Raw genomic sequence first — 21,494 nt, 5'->3', positions numbered from 1 at the left:
ACACCTGTGGCTCTGAGATCACAGACATTACTCTCTGCAGGGGCCCTGCCCGACGGTTCAGCCGCCTCTCCCACCATTGTGTGAGACACCCCTGGAATGCGCAGGTGAATTCCTCAGACATGTCACCTCTTGAGTCCCCTTTCATCTGGTTGAGGATGGAGACAGGTGTTAAATCAGTGTTAGCACCCACCGTACCGCAGATGTTAGTGGGGAAAAAATGAGAAAATAAGACAATGTTCCTTTTGTCCGGACTGCAATGTCTGTGTTAAGACAGAACTTGTGTTACTTCTCCATGTTTAGTCAACTTTGCCATGAACTCCTCTTGCTCCATTCCCTGTTTTGAATTCACCCAGAGTTAGGGTGAGCCTTTCTTGCCATGGTGCCCAGGAATCAGTTATTTACTAGATGCAAAGAGTAACAACAAAAACAAAAACATACAATTTTGAGTAAGTTTGAGGGGAACTTTGTCCGTTTACCAGAAGACACTGGTCTTCTTCCCGTTATCTCCAAACTTTAAGAAACAGAGGACATTCCTGAGCATCCTGTACAGACATAATTATAACCTTGAAAGTGTTTGCTCCATTGCTTTGTGAAGCTTAAAATAAAAACCATCAAGCAGAAATCTTTGGTATAAAGATGATAATTTTCAAATTTGCCTTGTTATTTCTTTCTCATTTTTTCTACTACTTACAACACTTGGTTTTATTTACAGTTAAAAAATATATCTTTGAAAACACCTTCATAATTATTACTCCTAAGCAGTTCATTAAAACACCAGCCTTTGATGCAATAAAATCCCCTGGAAATTAAACAATAATACCTATATGAATGATAAAATGTGCACTGTTGAACTCACATATAAAGAGTATGTATAACAAATTTAAGACCAAAGCAAAAAAACAAAGGCACATGTACAGTGTTCAAGCATCATTGATTGTAATGTATCAGCACAACATTTTCCTAGCTGTATGCTCTGAGCAGCGATGGAGTTTCACAGAAGCTTCCTTTCGAGTCACTCATCATCTCCTCCAGCCTCCCCTTCCTGGGCTCACAGAGCCTTGCTCTTTGGCTTACAAACTTCTGCAGAGCAAAGTGAGCCACTACAATGAGACATATCTACTTCTTGTCACACATCAGGTTTAATATTGGACCCTTCATTCTGTCCTTCAGTCCTACAGGTAGCTGGGGAAAAGGCAAAATCTCCATGTTCCCACCTAAACGTACTGAAAAGGCATTTACCCAGACAGTGGGCTAGTCCTCTAAAAATAAATAAATAAATAAATAAATGCTGAAGGAACAGCTATGCTATGGATATCATGACAAATCTCCAGGCAAGGATGGCCAAGTGCCTCTGGCCCAAGAAGGGAAGCCTTCTTGGTGGCTGCTCCACCACTGTGACCATAAGGGTTAGCAACAGCACCCTGTCCCCAGAGATCAGCATCTTGGCTTAGCTCTGAATTTGAGGCTCCCCGGAAAAACAATCCCAGAGAAATGTCTGCGCTATTTAAGGTTCCACTGGAGGTGTCCTGCACCATGAATTCACAGCCTGATGTGCTTAGCTATGCTAAGGCATGCCTGTTGTCACCATGAGAACTGCAATACTCATCTGTGTCTCCTCCATGCTGCCACCTGGGAAATGGCACTGTCTGTCCCACAGGATCTAGATGGTGGGAAGAATCTGGAGGAATGATGGACAATACATAGCTCAGTCCCCAGATTGCACTGTCTCCCTGCAGGCCATCACGCAGCAGCAGAATGCACGCTGGGGTGCCCGACCAGATTTCCTTGGTGTTTATGTCAAAACACAGCGGTGTGGTATGGCGGTAGCTTCGTCAGCAGTTGCAAAGACTTGTGTGCACGCTGCTCGTGCAATAGGGCTGCCACTCAGTTGATGCAGGATGCACAGAAACCACAACAAATGCCAGATGTGAACATGCCTCGAGTTGCATTGGCTGAGCCCTTCGACCGCCCCAGGCCTTTGGGTAGGTGTGGAAGGATGACTCCACTCCCTTCCTCCCCCACAGCTTCTCCTGAGCCAAGCTCTGGCCTGGCATGGGGAAGTACAAAATCTTTTGTTCAGAGCTGGACTCTGAGACCTGAACTCACAGGGAACTGAATGCAGACCTGAATCCAAGTTTCCAGGGTGTGGGCTGAACCAGCAAATACTGTATTGAAACAGAACCTACCCTAAATAGTCCCAAAGATTGGGGTTCAAATTCTGGGCAGCTCCAGTGCTACTGCTAAGGTAATCTTGTAGGTTGAGGTGACAAGGACTAGGCTTGCCTGACTTTTTGACTGATGTTTCTGTGGCTTGGCCTTTTGCCCTGCCCTGCTTCTTGTCTTGTAAATACTATTTTTCACTCCTTGCCTTTTCTTTCTTTCCTTCCTCGTCCTGTAAACTCACCACTAAATTTTAAAGACCTATGCATAAAAATTTTCAAAAAAAAAAAAAAAAGATTTCTAGGCTGACAGTCTCTCATTGTATCTGTCATCTCCTATTACACTCTGTGACAAGACAAACCCTTGTATGAATATGATGCATTATGACATGACACATGACACCAGTTACCCAACATTGTACCTCATTAGAGGAAACTGTAAAGGCATCAACCAGGGGTGAGCCCTTTCTATTAATCTCTTTTTATTTTTACTACTGTCATTAGGAGTTTGTGTAGTTGTTGAAGATTTTTCCCCCCGTGGCCAGTCTTTTAATTGTTTTTGAGTATAGGTAACAAACAAACAAATAAATAAATAAGGCAAAAATATGAAAAGTTAAAACCTATCACACTCTTTTTTTGTGAGCACAGAAAGCAAATCCTCTGAGATATGCTGAGCTGATTCTTTCTTAAAGTCTGGAAGGAAAATTAGAATTTGTATATCCCTGCCAGCACATCCTGGATTTAATTATTTCCTGGCCATGGAATGGTTTGATTAGAATTACTGTTGGACAGGTAAGAAGGAATCATCATGAAAAACGGTACTGGTAACAACAGACATGGACAAGTCTGTGGTACTCAACAACTTCTTTGCCTCTGTCTTCACCGGCAATCAGGCTTTCCACATGTCTGGAATCCCTGAACCTGTAGATGAGAGCTGAGGGAGCAAAGTCCCTCCTACTGTAAGCAAAGAGCAGGTTTGAGACCACCTGATGAAACTGAACAGGTACAAATCTATGGGGCCTGATGACATGCATCCCAGAGTCCTGAGGGAACTGGCTGATCCAGTTTCCAAGCTTCTCTCCAACGTATTTGGAAAGTAGTAGCAGTCAGGTGAAGTTCCTGGTGACTAGAAAAAAGGAAACATCACTCCCATTTTAAAAAAGGGTAAAAAGGAGGAGCTGGGGAACTACAGACTGGTGAGCCTCACCTATGTGCCTGGGAAGATCATAGAACAGATCCTCCTGGAAGCAGTGTCGAGGCACATGCAGGACAAGGAAGTGATCCAAGACAGCCAGCATGGTTTTACCAAGGGCAAATCGTGCCTGACCAATCTGGTAGCCTTCTATGATGGAGTGACTGTATCAGTTGACAAGGGAAGACCAACTATATCATCTACCTGGCCTTCTGTAAGGCCTTTGACATGGTCCCACATGATATCCTGATCTCCAAATTGGGGAGATATGGATTTGAAGGGTGGACGGTTCAGTGGATAAGGAATTAGCTTGAAAGCCACACCCAGAGAGTGGTGGTCAATGGCTTTGTGTCCAGGTGAAGGCTGGTGACAAGTGGTGTCCCTCAGGGGTCTGTCCTGGGACCGGTGCTGTTTAATATCTTTATCATTGACATAGACAGTGGGACTGAGTGCACCCTCAGCAAGTCTGCAGATGACACCAAGCTGAGTGGTACGGTTTGTTGATTCAACAAAAGGAAGAGGTGCCATCCAAAAGGACCTGGACGAGCTTGAGAAGTGGGCCCATGTGAACCTAATGAGGTTCAACAAGTCCAGGTGCAAGGTGCTGCATCTGGGTCAGAGCAATCCCAGACATGAGCACAGACTGGGAGAAGAACTCATTGAGAGCAGCCCTGCAGAGAGGGACTTGTGAGTTTTGGTGGACAATGAGCCAGCAGTGTGTACTTGCAGCCCAGAAGGCCAACTGCATCCTGGGCTGCATCACCAGAGTAGTGGCCAGCATGATGAGGGAGGTGACTGTCCCCCTCTGCTCTGCCCTTGTGAGGCCCCACCTGGAGTGCAGCATCCAGGCCTGGGGCCCCCAGCACAGGAAGGATGTGGGACTGTTAGAGTGGGTCCAGAGGAGGGCCATGAGGATGATCAGAGGGCTGGAGCACCTCTCCTGTGAAGAAAGGCCGATAGAGCTAGGGATGTTCAGCTCTGAAGAAGAGAAGGTAAACCTCATTGCAGCTTTTCAATAATTAAAGGAGGATTACAAAAAGATGGAGAGTAACTTTTTGCTCAGATAATGAGAGAACAAGGGGGAATGGTTTTAAACTAAAAGAGGATAGATTTAGATTAGATGTTAGGAGGAAATTCTTCACTCAGAGGTTGGTGAGGCACTGGCACAGGTTGCCCAGAGAAGCTGTGGATGCCCCATCCCTGGAGGTGTTCAAGGCCAGGCTGGATGGGGCTTTGGGCAACCTGGTGTGGTGGGAGGTGTCCCTGCCCATGGCAGGGGGTTGGAACTAAATGAGTTTTAAGGTCCCTTCCAACTCAAACCATTCTGTGATTCTATGGTGATGAAAATTCTGTCTTTCACTTTCACAAGCCACAGTTTTGGGAAAAAAAAAAAAAAGTCCTTCTGGACAGAGGAGCTTATGCATATAACTCAGGTGACTGAAGATACTTCAAGAGGTTGTCATTTAAGTTCTTTAACTACTTTTGGTGCCAGCAAGACATTTTGTGTTTTAAGAAATATAACACATTCCCCTGGAGTTCACTGAATTGAACTAGTTATGACTTATGGTCATCACTCACTGGGTGAAGGCAGATGTTTGCACCCAAAAACACATATTTGGGTCATCTTTAATGTCTCCTTGGACAAGTAATCAAGGGAAAAAGTGACATTAAAGCTGGCTTATTCAAGTTAGAAGGATCTTCTACTGGCTATGCAGATACAGGATAAAGCTGTTTTGCTGTCATATCTGAAGGCGTATAAATGTCCCTGCTGTTTTACAATGACATTCACTAACATTTTGCAAGATTTACATTCACTTAAAAAGAGGATAAGAGTATTTTTAGGATTGGATTTACAGTTGGAACTCATGGCCCTGTTTACTGAGCTTGATATTTCTAGACAAATATTCACCACAAAGCAAAAAGTTAATTTTCTGTTTGTTAGCAAATGCCAGATGTTATACTCTAGCTCAGCAGAAGAATTCTGTGGCACTCACCTTCACTAATTCGTACAACCAGTTTTGGGATGTATTAACATGGAAAGGATTAGTGATAGCCTCAAAATCCTCAATCAAAATGATCTCTGAACATTTGGTTGCATATTTCTGAGTTCTGCTGGGGAAAAAATAAATAAATAAACAACAACAACAACAACAACAAAAGCCCTGTAGAAGAGCTACCAACCTTCCAACCTTCCTTTTCAATCTGTTGGAACTGTTTCTTTTTTTGGCTATGTTTGTCATACAGCTTCTGACAGCTTTGATAATCCATCATGAGGAATGAACTCTTTCAAACTGTGGTGGTTTTATTTATTTTATTTTATTTTATTTTATTTTATTTTATTTTGCCTTTAAGTGCCCCAACTAAGTAACAAGTTAGCTATAAAAACCTTATTCACTGCAGAATGCATGTTCTCCATTTTTAATGGCTGTCTTTTGACATTGCACTTGTTGAACTGATACAACCGACACTTCTCTAGAGAGATGCCAATAAATTCTAGGTTATCGGAGACCTCATTCTGCAAGAAGATGGGTGCACAGATAGCCAACAATTCCCCAACAATCCATCAGCAAGATTGTTTTCCAACACCACAGCCTTCCTTTACAGAGGAGATCCATCCCAGAGAATCATTCAGGATAGTTACCCTATTCAACAGTCATTCAACTTTTGCAATACATAACTTAAGATGTTTTTAGATCTGTGGCTTTGAACTGTATCTGAAAAAAGTAGTTAGTTTTGCCTCTTGAAGTATCTAAGGGTACTGGGCACTTTCTTAAAATCTGTTCTGCTGTTACCTAACCTTACTAAGGACTTAATTCAGTGTCTAGAAGACAAAATTCACCGAGAGGGTTTACACGTAGAATTGCCATCCATTATTCTCAGGCACCCTGCTGCCCATTAAACCTCCAATCTATAGGTAGATGTCCAGGCTCTTCACTAAAGGAATAGTTGAAGTGCCAGTGTCTATGGAAAATATATATGTCTCTATAAGTCATAGACAGATGAAAACAATTACTCCTGCATTTTTTTTATAAACTGAAAAAGCCAGACACGTGGGTGTCTTAAAGTGCTAATTCCACACAGACACCTAGCTCTAAGAGAGCTCATGTTTCACAATCAAACACTGCCCAGAAGAGGAACCAATTTCTAGTAAATCCAATCCTTGCCTAATTTCTCTGAATTTGGCTTCCACTGAGTTCAGGCTGGTTAAGAGTGGTAAACATGCCACTAGGCTGCTTTCTGCTGATTTGTGCCCTAAACTACCAGCTCTGCCTCCACGCAACATTTAGGTTGTCTAGCTCCAGCACTAGGATGATAATTACCTTTGCTAGAAGGCCACGTAAGGGTTAGTTGTAGCAGTGCCTGAAGCCTAATGCTCCTGATCAGACAAGTGTAGTAACAAGAGCCTAATCTGAGGCATACTGAAGTCACTGGAAATCTTTCCACTAATATGAGTGGATTGAATTAGGGCTTGCAAATCTCTGAGATTTGAAGTATAGTTCCTTTGCTAATGATAATGGTACATATCTGGTTAAAAACAAGAACTGAACAAATGACCTTTGAAAGCTAAGTCCCCGTGTTTTAGATTAGTTGACACCATATGCTCTTCCCTGTATGTTGATATGTGAGCAGAACACAGTGCATGAGAGGTCAAACTATTTCTTGTATGTTTTATCTCTGTATATTTATCTCAAAACTCATATTAGGCAGTTTTATTCTATCACTTCATGGATTACTGCTCCATCCTTTCTGAACCCCCAGAAGCCTGATACACTGACCATACCACACCATGGTTCAAATGCCAGTTTCAGATCCTTCTTATTTAAAAATCTAATGTCCTGATTTCAGTTGTGCTCACTCAAAATAAGTAACTCCTTCCTCTGGAAAAAAACATTACTCTTAATGTTACCTTTGGTAAAAAGTACTGCTTAGCACCACCTGTCATTCAGTGGGACTGGAGAACCTGAATGACAGCTGAGTGTCTATGCAAAGAGCAACTGAAAATTACCTCCATCCCCGAGCTGGCCACCAACCCACACCCTCCCCAAAGCCTGTTCCTCGCCCCTTCTTTATGGCAACCTCTCTGCCTCCATGTGGATGATGGTGGGAAGTCAGAGGCAGCTGGGCAGGTACTAGGGGAGCGTGTCTGTAAGATCTGCCTCCTGCCATCTAAAACACTCATGTTACTTTAAAGCCTTTGCAGGAAAGATGATCTTCTTGTTCTCAGTAAGTGCCTGGCTGTGACACAGGTGCAATGCAGCTCTTGCACAGGCAAAGCTCAAGAGCCCAAGAAGCAGCTCCCAAAGGAGGGAGCCCTGAGCAGCTTTCCTGAAACTCCCGAAGGCAATGTGCTCCAGGCCCTAAGTTGGCTTCAATTGTAAAGTGGCAAAAACAGTGCAACTTTTCAACTGCGAAGGCCTTTGCTGCTGTTCGAGCCCTTATCTGAGCATGAACAACATACAGACGAGCCTGCATGGGGTCAGCTGGGTTAGCAGAGAAATGAAAAATTCTTTGCTTAATGAGGTGGTCTCTCTGCCAGCTCTGTTTATCTACAAGGGTACTAAGGATGCTGAAAACAGCCTAAAGGGAGAAAATGAAACCGAGTTTCAAAGGCGTGTGACAGCCTCTGTATAATCCCAACAGGTTATCCTCTGTTCCTACATACCATAGCAATTTCTGTTCCTGCAATTCCCTGCATGTTAGCCAGGTCCCATTCTGTGGGCAAGGGAAGACTTTGGAAGAATTAGGGTGTGGTGCAAAAGACAAGCACAAGCACAAGACTAATGTATCAGATCATGTGTGAGGATGTGCAGCACAAAGGTGCTTTGAGCAAGGGCCCTGATAGCATCTCCCAGGGACACTTGCCTAGCGTTACCCCTCCCGGTGTGCACAGGCATGTTCCTAGGAAAACCTCGGTACGCTCGGGCCTGGATTCAGCTGCAGCATGACCTGGGGGTGGGAGGAAGGGAAGATGCATGGCTGACTGCTGTCACTGGGTGCTGACAGCAAGGAGAACGGTCCCTTTAGTCTCACCCTCAACAAAGCCATGCTGGCAGATGCTGATTGGCACAATGAGACTTCACCAGCTCCAAGCAAAGCACAACCCACATTCCTAGAAGGGTATCATCACCAACCTGGCCTGAAAATGCTTGCCTTGGTTTCCCCAGGTGGGTGGGGAGTGGAGTGGAGCCATGCTGCACCCCCAACGCACCCCAGAGCAGCGATCGGAGCAGCAGGGCTCAGGGGACTGCAGCTAGGCAGAAAGGGGCTGAAACCTGAAACGCCCTCATGCCTCCCTCTTCTGACTTCAGCTCTGATCTGGAACAGAGAAGCCTTTGCTCTAGGATGCTGTCTACCCATAATGGACCAAAACCCAGATAAGAAGTATCTCGCTGATCTTGCCCTGGGCAACACCCACAATGCTTTCTTGAAACTCCTTTGAACACACAGTTTAATTGTTTCCTCTTGTGAGCAACACAGTGAAGACCCAATGAAAGAGATTTCTTTACTGTTTAGTCTTTTTCTCTACTGGGCTCTTAGTCCAATTGTAGCAAAGTCTGAAATACTACTGAAGAATGTACATTGATGTAAAAATATAGGCAATCCTTTCCTTTTACAGGATATCTTGGGAACATATTTTAGAGATAGATTTTATAAAAGCTTATGTTCGCTTTACTTGAACATTGGACCAAGAAAAGCCAACAAAATCTCTTTAATACCAGCAGAGAGGTGGTTGGATACAAGGCAGAAAGGGAAGAAAAAAGGAACCACTAAGCCTATTGTAGTGCTGTAGTATACACAATGTAATCTGTTCCCTCTGACATCTGTAAGGTTTAAGCACACGGCACAGGAGGCTTCCTCTAACACTTTTGTATATGCTAAGGCAGAATTTCCATCGGTTCTAATAGCTGAGCTTTATTAAAAGAAAGTTCAGAGTTTTCTAATGTATAAATAGAAACAATTCTTACAATTCTTACAGTACTGGTGAAGCAGTCTAACTGGAATTATGTCCAGAAGCATTTGAACTGAAGGATAAATTTAAAAAAGAAAGAAAGGGAAAAAAAATAAAAATAAACAATAGCCCACTACAATGGCAAAATCCATTAGTTGAGGAAAGCAGGGCAGACATGGTCAAGGCATTGTGCTTAAAGGATATCTATAAGACACACATATACAGTAACAGAGAGTGACATTCTTCATGTTGTATCAGTTTAAAAATCCAGATAGATCTAGATATAGATGTCAGCTACGAGGACAACCAGACTTCATCGCCCATGGACATCAGCACAGCCAGCACCTGTCCGCTCAGCAGGTTGTGTGCCTCGCAGTGAAGGGCTCAACATGATCCACTGCTCCGAGCCCCCACGCGCAGCCCCGGCAGCCCAAGGTGCACCTCCCACCAGGCTGTGCCAGCACATGGCGTGCAGTCAGGGGAGGCAATTTATAATTACTTGGTGCAGAATGCAGATGGCCACTTTGTTAGTGCCCATGCGGAGCCACCCATCGCAAGGCATGGGGTTGCCTTTGTCCTTTTGTGGGGATGTCTGGTCGTTGTGTGCTTCTCCTAGGGCTCGATCTGGCGAGGTGCTGAACAAAGTCTCCTACGTTAAAGGAGTAGAAAGGCAAAATTAACAGCCCTTTGAGACAGAGGCTTGAAAAGGAAATTAGAGAATAGGATTTCTGCATCGTAAAATATTACGGACAGAGTGTATTAAATTGCTCCTAAATGGTGACAAAGGAGATCTGTTTCACTGTCTGTTTTATTAATTGCTTTAACTAAAGGATGTGCCTCTCTTGTGGGGTATTGACTGCTAATTCCAAAAGGAGATATATTGCTGATGCATTATAATCAGGATACTATGCAAATTTTTAAAGAAATAACAATCAAGTTCTGTATGTTGTGCTTCCAAAATTTATTTACTCGTTACAACCAGGCCTTCTATTGAGAGTGGTTTCATGCATTCTTTCACCAGTCAAGTCAACATTACTGTCTTTTTAAAACAGCTGTAAATCTCTTTGATTGGGACTTGAGGCTGGAATCATTCGTGCTGTGTTAAACTAAACTGTCTTATCTCCTTGAGTGCTATGCAGCCTCTAGCATGTCCAGAGCTGCATCTGTCCATGGCCTACGGAGGCCAGGATTTGAAAGCTATTAATAAAGACATTTGGGGAGGAGACAGAGACACGCCTTTAACCGTCGGTGCAATGTGCAAGGAGAGATGACAGAGTAAAAGAGGCATACTTTTCCTTTCTCTCTTTCAAGGGTAGAGGTTATTTCTTTTAAACAGGGACAATCAGTGCCCTGCAAATAACCCATTATTTTCAAAAGAATGCAGGCTGCTGAACATCTGCACCACAGGACCGAAGACTAACCCAGAGAAAGCTTTCATACTGAATATGGGAGGAAAAAAACACAATTGCCATAAAGCTGACCCAGGTCAGCACCTCTGCAGGGAGACTCACACCTACTTCAGACAGCATGGAGATCCTCAGCCCTTTCCATAGGGCCGAGCCAAGTAAGTCATAAAGTACCTCTATTTGGGGGTGGGACTCCACTTGCGTGTGGAGTCTTGTCTTCCCACTCAGGAAGAATATACACATTTGATGCCCAGGTGGCCCCAAAAGAGTTTCAAACTGGTCCCATCATAGCTTAGTATTAGCCAGGAACTCAAGTATTATGTAACATGAAATATATAATTCCCCTAGAAACATCAAATTACAAAAGACAAGTCAAACACCCAGCTTGTTTTCCCATTTTCCCCTTCTCAAAGTGCATGATGAAGAGCAAGTCCTTGGTGAAAAGCCAGACTTTTGTGGGAGACAGTATTGAAAATCTCCAGGCTGCCAGAGACAGGTGGTGGGAAATTCCTCAGCCATCCAAAAGCTGGACATCTAGTTCTCCCTGTGGACAACCTCAAGAACCAGGCACAGGCAGAGCAGATTGATCACGTTCACTGTGATACAGAGGGTGGCTTAATGCCTTCCACTGTCACAAGTGGATGGGGCACTGGAGGCACAGCCATTCTCTGACTTCAGCTTGCACAGAGATGAGCTTCATCCAGAGCAGCATCTGGGGCTTTGTCATGGCACAGCTCCTGACATCGCTCTCAAATGTACCTCATAAAACTGTGGGGGAGGCGGGGAAGGGAAGCTGGGAGATCGTTCTAATCAACATTCTCACTCCTGGTTTTCCTCTCAATCAGCTCTACTGGGGATACCACCTTTCTGTTGCTGAAGGTGTTGGTGACATGCACTGAACAAGCTGCATGCGCCCATCCCCACACTCTCTACGCCTACATCTCTGCTCTCAGGAGCTGCCTGTTTCTCACAACTCACCAAGTCGATCCAAAAGTTTCTTTTAGCAATTATGTCTGGAGCTGTCTGCTACACTTCCTTGAAGGCTGGGCTACTTGTATTTAACATCAGGCAGTCAGGAAGGACCATGCTCATGGCTAGGGGAAAGGCAAGCAATTTATCATATTGCAAGGCAGGGCATGCCTCCACGTTTGTCATAGCTCATTACAGCAGAAGAGGGAAATGTCCCTTTTTCATTGAAACCAGGATTTGGCCTCAGCTTTCCTTCCTATTGCAGTCTCCTCTATAAAAATGATAAAATAAAACCTCAGTGTTCTCAATTCTCTCCTCTGCTACAACTATCTTTTGATCTCCACAGTATCCACCAAAGTAAAAAGAAAATCCAAGTACTACCCCTTACAAAAGTCCTCAGGGAGCTCAGCACTGGTGAGATGCAAAAGGCCAGCCCTGAGAAGAACATCACCTATCTCAAAAGAAAAGTTCAAGAATGGGCTGTGAGTTCCTTCAGAGACAAATCTGGCAGTTTTTTCACTTAGAAAAACCCTACCATGCACCTGGTATTTGATGTCTTTTTAAATAGGAAATTTCTCTGAGTTTTTGGGTCATGACCTATGTGATGCCGAGGGCCCAAGGTCCTCGGGTCATCACCACTTTGTCAGCCAAGTGACAAGGATAAATCGAAGTCACACAGAAATCACAATATCTACTTCAACATATTATTATTACTGTACAAAAAGCTAAAACTAATGGACCTGCTTTTTCAGTTCCAAGTCTGGAAAGCCAGTGAAATCACCAATCCCTGGCTAGCACATACATGGGCTGATTCAGCAGCTACCCCCCAACCCAAAATCTCAGAAAGGCAGAAGGGCTGCACAGTAGTTCATTTTCCTGGTGGTCAGGAATTTCTTTAACTTCTTCTCCCAACAGCCATCTTTGTTCAAATTCTTTGTCACCCCACAAGCCCCACCAAGTCACTCAAAACAAATGCGTGATGATTTTCTTGCACTTAAAACTGTTATTTTTTTTATACAGAATTCTGACTTTTTATTCAAAACCAAAAGTTTATTTTTAGATTGAAAAAATATAAAGGAAAGAAATTGCAGTCTGTGGGTAGGCAGAGTTCTCCCACAAAATATATGCAATTTTCTGACTACCACTTTCTCTTATTTCTAAAATTTCCATCGGTGCAGTAATTGAGCAGCCTGAAGACCAGATCACATTTGGTTTCATTTCAAAAGTGCTAAAGAGATTAAACAGCTTGCAGATTGGATGATATTGCATGATATGCCCTATACATAATCATATAGAAACTGGAGCTCAGCTTCCCATTAATTGTGCATTGATTCACTTTAAACAGGCTCTGGATACAGACTGCGATGTATTAATAATATTTTATTGTATTTTAACTCACTTCTGCTCTTATTAACTTGTTAATTTGTTCTAATGAATTATTGAGTTTTTCTCATAAGATTTATTAATGTGTCAGACCTTACTTCCACCTGTAGTTTTATATTATATATATATATATATATAATATATGTGTCTGAGAGGAAACACCAAGGAAAAAAAAAAAAAAAACAGGAAGAAATTTTGTAGAGTATCTTTGTTCTGGTTGTACTATGTTTTGTAATTTATTATTACCATTTTGTTGCCTTACTCTGCACAAGTAAATTAACCAATGAGTGCCTAAGGACATGTAGCACATGTTCAGGGTTTGTGGCATAGGAGTGGATAAACAAAGATGGTAATATCGGCTAATAGAACATTGCATCCCATGAGGGGTTTTCATTTCTTTTGTTTGTACGGTTCCAATAAGCAATGCTAACCCTTTAAATGAAGAGAGGCCTTTGTGCCTGTGAGTTTTAGGTGAGCATGCCACAGGCTGTCCAGTTGCATGTATTCTCTTCCTGATCATCTTGCAGTGGGGTGCAAAGTCATGCAGTTTTGCAGTTCCCTTACCTTCATATGACCTTCAAAATCTTCTGCAATGTTATCTCTTCAGCATCAAAAATCGCAACAGACTTGGGTAGAACTGGCACAAGAATCCTGGTCAAGAAACCACAACACCTTAAAAGAGGGTAAGGAGAATTATGAAGCAGTGACTACTTCCCTGCAACTGAAATCACTCCTTTCTTTGAACAGAAAGCTTCTGGTACCCCTCATTTGTCAGAACTGAGGATAATAGGGCAAACGTGAAAAGTTTCTGCAGCACTATCCTTATTGTGAAGCGTCTGATGCTGCCATTACACCCAGATCAGAATATTTTAAAGTTTTTCTGTGCTTGTGATACTTGGACTTTGACCATCTAATATCTTATTCCCTTGTAACTGACTTCTTCCAGTTAAAGAATCACCCACCCGAAGCACCACCCACCTGAAGCAGCACAGACCCTGAATCATAGATGCACTGCCTTTCCAAGAACAAAATAGCCCATTCTCTTATGCTCCCAAGTTGTGATGACTCATCTACAATGAAAGATTTATCATATTTGAGACTGTATACATACAAATATTTATTCAAGTAATTTACTCACCAATTTATCTTTGCTTAAAGACAACAAGAAACAAAAACTCCACCAGTTCCCTGGCTACCTTGCTTCACTTTTAATCACCTTCTCTATTAAGAACCTGCATGTAGCTCCTTGCGTGAATTTGTTTGACTTCAGCTTCCAGCCACCAGCACTGGCTGGAGCCCTTTAGTACCCAGTATTTTTCCCTCTGAAGGTCCTCACACTCACACACCATAGCTCAGCTATTTGTAACTCTCCAGCACTGTTTTCACTGGTTCCCACCTCCCCTTCACAGCACGAACATCAGAAATGCAAGCAGCACACCAGTACAGCTCTCATTTAGGCTTTCATAAATAGACTTCTCTGCTCCTGCCCATACAGACCTGCACAAGGAGCTCACTTCAACCTTTTCTGAGTGCTCCCCTTGTCCCTGCCTTACCCTATGGACTGCTCCAATGCCCGTCATGTATAGTGTGCATTCTTAATACTAAAATGTGTTTTGTTTAAACGGGTGCATCCTTTCAAATAATTTTGCTCACTTTGTAATTTTACTGCTGTTTATCACTTAGAGTTGTCTGCAAATATTGTTGGCAGTGGATTTGCAATTCCAGACCACTGGAAAAATGTTGAAGACCATCACCTTTAATATCTCCTTTTTTATTTTCCCCTGTTGGTTGCAAACCACTGATTTGCTGTGCTCACTCCTTCCTCTTTTGTAATGTCTATGGTATGGCTTTTGGGGGTGACGTGCTCACTCAGACTATCAGAGGTGAGGTCTTCTTACACAGCTGTGTCACTGGGAGAGCAGGACTGGGCTGGTGGAAGTATCAAGTCTCGGGTTTGACTGTGGGTTCAGGCCCTGGCCTCTTCTCTCTTAGTGCTGTCTCCAGGTGGCTCCAGGCTGACAGCAGGCTGCGTAGCTGGGGGCAGGAGAAGCACAGCAGGGTACCACCGGTGTGTGGCTTTTGGCTAATCAGGGAGAATGGGCAAAGCAAGCCGACATCTGCCTGCTGTGGGCCGTGTAGACATACCTCGGGGGCACAAATGGCCAAGCTGCTTCATGCGGTCTCCCCTTCCACCCCAGCACGCACCAAGGCAGCCAGCTAGAAACCCAGAATCTCAGCACTCCCACAGATGGGAAAGCAACCAACAAAACCCAGCCGAGAGATGTGCCTGGCAGCCCTCGAACTGTAGCAAAGGTCTGGGTGGCAGCATGCTGCAGTGGGGAGCGAGGAGGCCAGGGGTGGCCAGGAGCAATGTCCTGCCTCCAGTTTTGGCAGGACACCTGACAGGCAGCCCAAGAGGTGGGTGGGAGACAGGACACCATCCTGGGGACCGCTTCTCCCAACCCTGGGCATCAGCCAGCTGCATGGCAGAGGTAGCTGCAAGACATCTGCCTCCTTCCTCTGGCCTCTTACCCATGCCCTTATTAAAGCCAGCCAGGAGTTCTTCATGCTGCATCTTTAAGCAGACTGAAAGGAGAAGAAAAAAAAAAAAAGCAAAAAAAAAAAAAAAAGGCAATTGGATGGCATTTGCCTACCCTCCGCCAAATTTCAGGCAGAATTTTACTCATTCAAAGACATATAGATAGCAATCTTGACTGTTTTGTTTTCTGTTTGGATTGCAAAAGTATCAGGAAGCAAAGGTGCCCTGGAACTAATTTCTATTGTGTTCTCCAGACAGATTGCTCTGTAGCATAAATCCTATTAATAGATGACCTCAGATGTTGCCTTTTGAGCGGTGGTGAGTTTTTGAAGAGCATGAGCAATGCTTTTCTGTGGCTCTGTAATTTCTGTACTGAATAAACAATCCTCTTTCCTCTCCTACCCCCACGTGTGACTCCTTCATCAGCACTTCCCAGGCTGCACATGAAGCACAGGCACGCTAAACAATACACCCTCTGTTTTCTACAGCTGCACATATGCCAGAAAAACTCCTTATACGACTCATAGATAAAAAGCCCCCATCCCTCTCCTCATTCTCTTGGTGTGCACACCACAGATCCCCAGAGAAAAACCTGGCTTGTTCAGCTACAGCGAGCGGTACTTCATTAGCCCTTTAATTGATGAGAAGAAAGGCAGGGGAACAAGTGCCAGAGCTGCCGTCCTGGAGAGGGCTGCTGAGCCCTGCTTCCTGAGGGAGGCAGGTAGCTGAGGCCGGAAATAGTAGGTGGTGCTACTAAAATCATCTGCTGAGCACTCAAAACTGAACTTGTCACCTGCTGAGAAAAAGTCCCCTGCAGTCTCATTAGCAGTGGTCAATGCAGTGAAAACGCCTGTGTACGTCTCTCTTGGAAAGAACCCTGATCGAGAGATTAAAAAAATAACCTCGGGGCTTATTTTGTCTCCCTTTTCTTCTGTCAGTCCCATATGCTATTCTTTTCAAGTTCATGAATACCAGACATGGTGATGGTAAGGGATCCACTCAGAATGAAGATGCAGCAAAAGAGGAGAGCTGACACCAGGAAGATCAGCACTTCAGCTCTTACAAGATTTTAATATAAGGATGTGCAAAATTCATTGCTAAAGCCTTCTCTCAGTTTCTTTTGCTTACCTACATGAAGTGGGCTCTTACTAAAATCCCTTTTACACAATTTGCCCCAAATATGACAAAAACAGGGAAGAAGGTCCACAGTGGAAAGGAAAAATTACAGCTGAATTTTCTCAAACAAACCTCCACTCAGACAAAAGTACACCTTTTGTTATGACCTGGTCTGAGACATACACCCTCTCCCTGCCTCCTCTGCCTCAGCACATTCACCTTGAAAAGCCACGGGGCCTGCTGGGCTGTGAGCTGTGCATGGGTTTAACACACATGTTTGTGCCCTGCATCTGTCGCTATATGTAATTGTGCTTCCCCGCTGCTGTTTGCACAGTGTGGGACCACCACGCAGAGCTACAGCTCTCTCGTTATTAGAGCACTTGGATTTAATCAAGGGTACTGTAGCTTAGGGACGACACAGGCTGCCCATGGAACAGACAGCATCCCAAACTAGATTAACTAATGGAATAAATAGATAAAGAGGAGAGAAAGGAAGCAGGGCTTTTGTTCCTTTCACTTTGCACTTCTGCATTCCAGCTGCCAGGGCTGAGGGCCAGCACTTGCTTTTCCAGGCAGCCAAAACTGCAGGCTGTGTGTGTGTGCTTTCTCGTGTGTCAGAGCTGCTGAGCTCTGCACTGGGCAGACCATGGTGGATGCCAGCATGAGGGAGGACATCCCTCGGGCCACCCCTCCAGCTCGCCCTGCCTCTGGGGGAGGCTGGGAGACAGACATGGAGAGAGAGAGGCTAGAGGAGTGAGATATGAGCCAGGAGCCCTGCAACCCTGTGGCAGCCACAGTACTGTGTGCCATAGTCTTCTCATGCCTAGAAGCCTGGCTAGATTTTTCCCATCTGTAAATATTGTGCTTGCCACTGTCTAGCTAATTTTCCAGTGACACACTGAAATTTTCATAGCAGGGCATGGATTCTGCAAACAGCTGTGCCTGTCAAAGGCTATCATTCCTAGCAGGGGTTACCATGCCCCTACCAGAAAGCATTGTCACCTCCATTCTTCCAAGGAAAGGGCACAGGAGCCCTTCCTCATCTGCTTCAAGACAGTTAGCAAAACTATCTTCCTCAGCAGTGTAACCTCACCCAGCACCCTTGCCCAGGAGCTCTCACTGAATCACGTCTTGTGGCAGGAGTAGCACCTTCCAGCAGCCATGACAGGAACGTCTCCAACCCATGCAGCTCAATGCAGGGAGAACATAAACCGATAGCTTCATTCTGCAGCTCCAGCCACAGGTACAAGACCATGTTTGCATGTGCATCTCTTTCCTAGTCATGCCTACCACCTGTGCTTCTGCCATGTAACACCATCCCTGTGTGGACGTACACCTCAGAGGGCTCTAAGGCTTCAACAAGAATAGAGATGTCTCAGCTGGACATCCACTTCTGCTGTTTCCAGCTTTATGGCTGTGGAAAGGGGATGTGTTTGAAGTGCACTGGTATAGAAACCATGTCATCACTCTTTCTCATGGTCATGATGCTTTGGATATGGATTCTGTCATCTTTCCCAACTAGTCAAAATCAAGCCTAATCACCTGGGGGTGAATTCCCCAGTGAGACAATAAAGAACGGTCAGTGGGCACGGTTCCCTCCTGCAAGTTGGTTTGCCTGAAAGCTGTGTTCGTGTTGCTGCAGCACCATGCCTGAGCTTTTTAGCTTCACAATACCAGTAAATCAGGTAACATAATGTTTTGTGTTGGTGTTGAACCAGTTTCTTAATATGTGGTATGGACTGCTCCAAGCTTGGTCTCTAAAGGCACAAAAGATGTCTTGAATTTCTTCCCGAGGGGTGATGCTGTTTGCTAGTGGCCCAATTTTGAGTGACTGATCACAGCAATAGCTCATGTCAAAACACACTACTCTCATAACAAGTGCCAGAACAGTCAATACACTTTGCAATGTAATTGCAACCTCCTCATGCTTAGCACAACATGGTAGGAAACTCCAGACAAACAGGTGTGTCTTCGTTTTACTTTTTTCCAGGGCTGGAGTAATTAATCAGTTGTAGGATACAATTAACATTTGTTTGGGATTCACTGCCTGGGACCCTATCCCAAGTGGACCGTGGACCACTCCATTTTTAACAGTTGGCCAGAAAAGGAGCAGGTCATTTCTCCAGCTGGAGCTGCCTGGGATGGAGGACTTAGCACACAGGGGAACCAGCTCAGTGACCCTCATCCTTCAGGCTCCCCTGAGCTGAGAATAAGAGTCAAGGTCAAATCCCCTTCAACACAGGAGGGCAGAGAGCTGGAGAATATATCTTCATAGCACGTGTCCCACCTCTGGTCTCTTCTTACCTGGTCAGGGCAGAGTTTGGGTTTGTGTGCTTGCTTCAGGAAGAGCCAGGCCTTGCTTCAGGGGTGGCTGTGTGCAGTTGCGTAGCACTGAAACCATCACTGCAGACAACGCTTATAAGTAAAAGAAAAGTATAAGTAAGGCTGCCTAAATAATCCTTGCACAACTGTAGACTACATAACCACTATTTATTTTATTTTATTTTATTTTTTAATATGGAAGTTCTAAACTATTTGTGCCTGTCCTCACTTACCCAGAGCTGATTGGGACACAAAGGCTGAGGAATTTTAAGCACTACCACAAAGTACTGTTCCTCATTAAATTCTGTCCTTCCACACCCATGTCCCCTCTCCTCGCAGTATTAGGTGCGGGTGCTACCTCGCAGCACAAAGCCATCAGCCCCGAGAAGTGATGATAGCCTATTTCAGGACTGCAGCACTGCTGTGAACAAGGTGCTCAAGTATGATACATTATCCCTTCAAGGCTGAAAATATCACCTCTGCGATGCTCCTAAACTCTGAGCTTAACACCACAGCACAGGTTTCTCATGCGATAAAACATTATGCTCCTAACAAAAAAATAAACATAAAAATAAATAAAAAATCAAAGCTGTTTACACATACAGCACACTGGAGCTTATTGCTGTTTGCACTGTTCTGTGTGTGATTTGTGCAGCATCCTGTGTGGGCAGAATGGTTCTGAGCTCACAATGCTGTTCCAATAAGCTTGAACACATATGACACAATTTGGTTAGTGGAAACCCCACTACAAATTAATGTATTTTGTAAATTCTGAGTTGTAAAGACTATTAAATAAACCAGTACAGGATGCTTCACCAGATACTGGACTAATTTTCTTGACAGATGTGGTATAGTTTTAATGCCTATACTACATTTAAGGAAAGAGATTACATTGAGAGAATGTAAGCTTATACTTAAAACAGTTAAATATATTTAAAATGATACAACAAGTTCTGTAATAAAAACCCAAGGTGGTCCACTGAAATAGAGTTCCACTATTGCAGTGTCTTATACAGCCTGAATTTAAAAAAAAAAAAAAAAAAAAAAAAAAAAAGGATGCCTGCCACCACCTGTGCAATAAAGAACAGATTTATTTTAAGCTAATTTTTTCTGCCCTGACACATTAATGACCTGTACTGTAACTCATGTCATTCAAACGTTTAAATAAAGGTTTAAGTGGGCACTTCCATAACAGCAACCACTTTTCTCTGACCCTGTGTTTATAAAATTGGAGGCACCTGAAATATGACTCTTCTAAGGCTTCATTTGAACTCAAAATTCTCCCCCACAGCTGAGATGAGTCTTCCTCCAAGCAGAATGCACTTGCTAGACCTATCATAGAGTAACACCACACAAAACTGCTGGGAAACTGAAGAACACTATCCAATTGCAACTGCCTCAGGTCAATGAAGAAGATATTAGTTTTATTTTTAGCTTGCTTTTGTAGCCTGATTGAGTTTTCCACGAGATAATCCAGTAGACATTCTCCTCTCTGCTGCTTTGGGTTTCTTTTTAATCATCAGGTTGGCCACATAATTAATTAAGAAGTTCTTAATAAATCATTGACTCTTTAATGCGAATCAGAAGAAGCAAACACTGGCATCCCTTGACTAAATTCTTTCATAGTTTGTTATTAGAAACTTTAAGATGTTCATTACTGAAGTATCCCAGCCACTCTCAAACAATAAAGAATTTGGTCTCATGATACCGATGAGAAGTGGAAAAGTGATGTAAAAAGAGTCTAACAAGTAGGGAACAGAGCACAGACCAACTAAAAGACTCGCTTGCAGTCCCAGAGGAAATCAATGCCAAATTTAGCATCAATGCCAAAACATAGTAGGCCGTTTATCAGTTAGTCTTACCTGATGACCATTTTATAGTCTCTTGACAGTCTTGGTTTTATTTTTTATTTCAGAACAGAAGACTACAGAAAGAAGAACAGGCTGCAAAGAAAGTCAAGAGCCAAATTAGCTTGCAGACACATGCATTTGCTTTTGTGTGAAGCTGGGGTCCCAGAATGGAAAAATCTACAGCATGGTATTTTTAGTAATGTTAGCAGTAAGGGTTCAGAAATCATAAGACAGATTTCCAGAAATCATGAATTTAGTGTAAAAAATATCATGATGTTTTTATAGAAATACTCATTTGAGTTTTCATTTTTTCTTTTGTTCATATTTGCTTTGAAAAAGTCTTGAAAATTGTATGCAATGCCTTCAGGAGCTGGGTTTGTCTTAAAGACAAATGCCCAATGTTGTAAAACTCATGGAAAAATTTGCTAGAGTCTGTACTGTATTTATTCAATGGCATTGATTATTCAGGAGGATTAATTCTAACAACTTAAAAGGTTATGCCTTATAGAGCCTAGTGGCAGGTGAACATGAAGATTTTAGACAGAATTTCAATAATATTGAGTTGTCCGCTTTTGAGCCAAGACAGAGGTTTGGATCCCAAAGCAGTG

Source organism: Cygnus atratus, chromosome 2 (genome assembly GCF_013377495.2).
Source record: "Cygnus atratus isolate AKBS03 ecotype Queensland, Australia chromosome 2, CAtr_DNAZoo_HiC_assembly, whole genome shotgun sequence".
Lineage (NCBI taxonomy): Eukaryota > Metazoa > Chordata > Aves > Anseriformes > Anatidae > Cygnus > Cygnus atratus.
Note: the sequence above shows the minus strand (reverse complement) of the source record.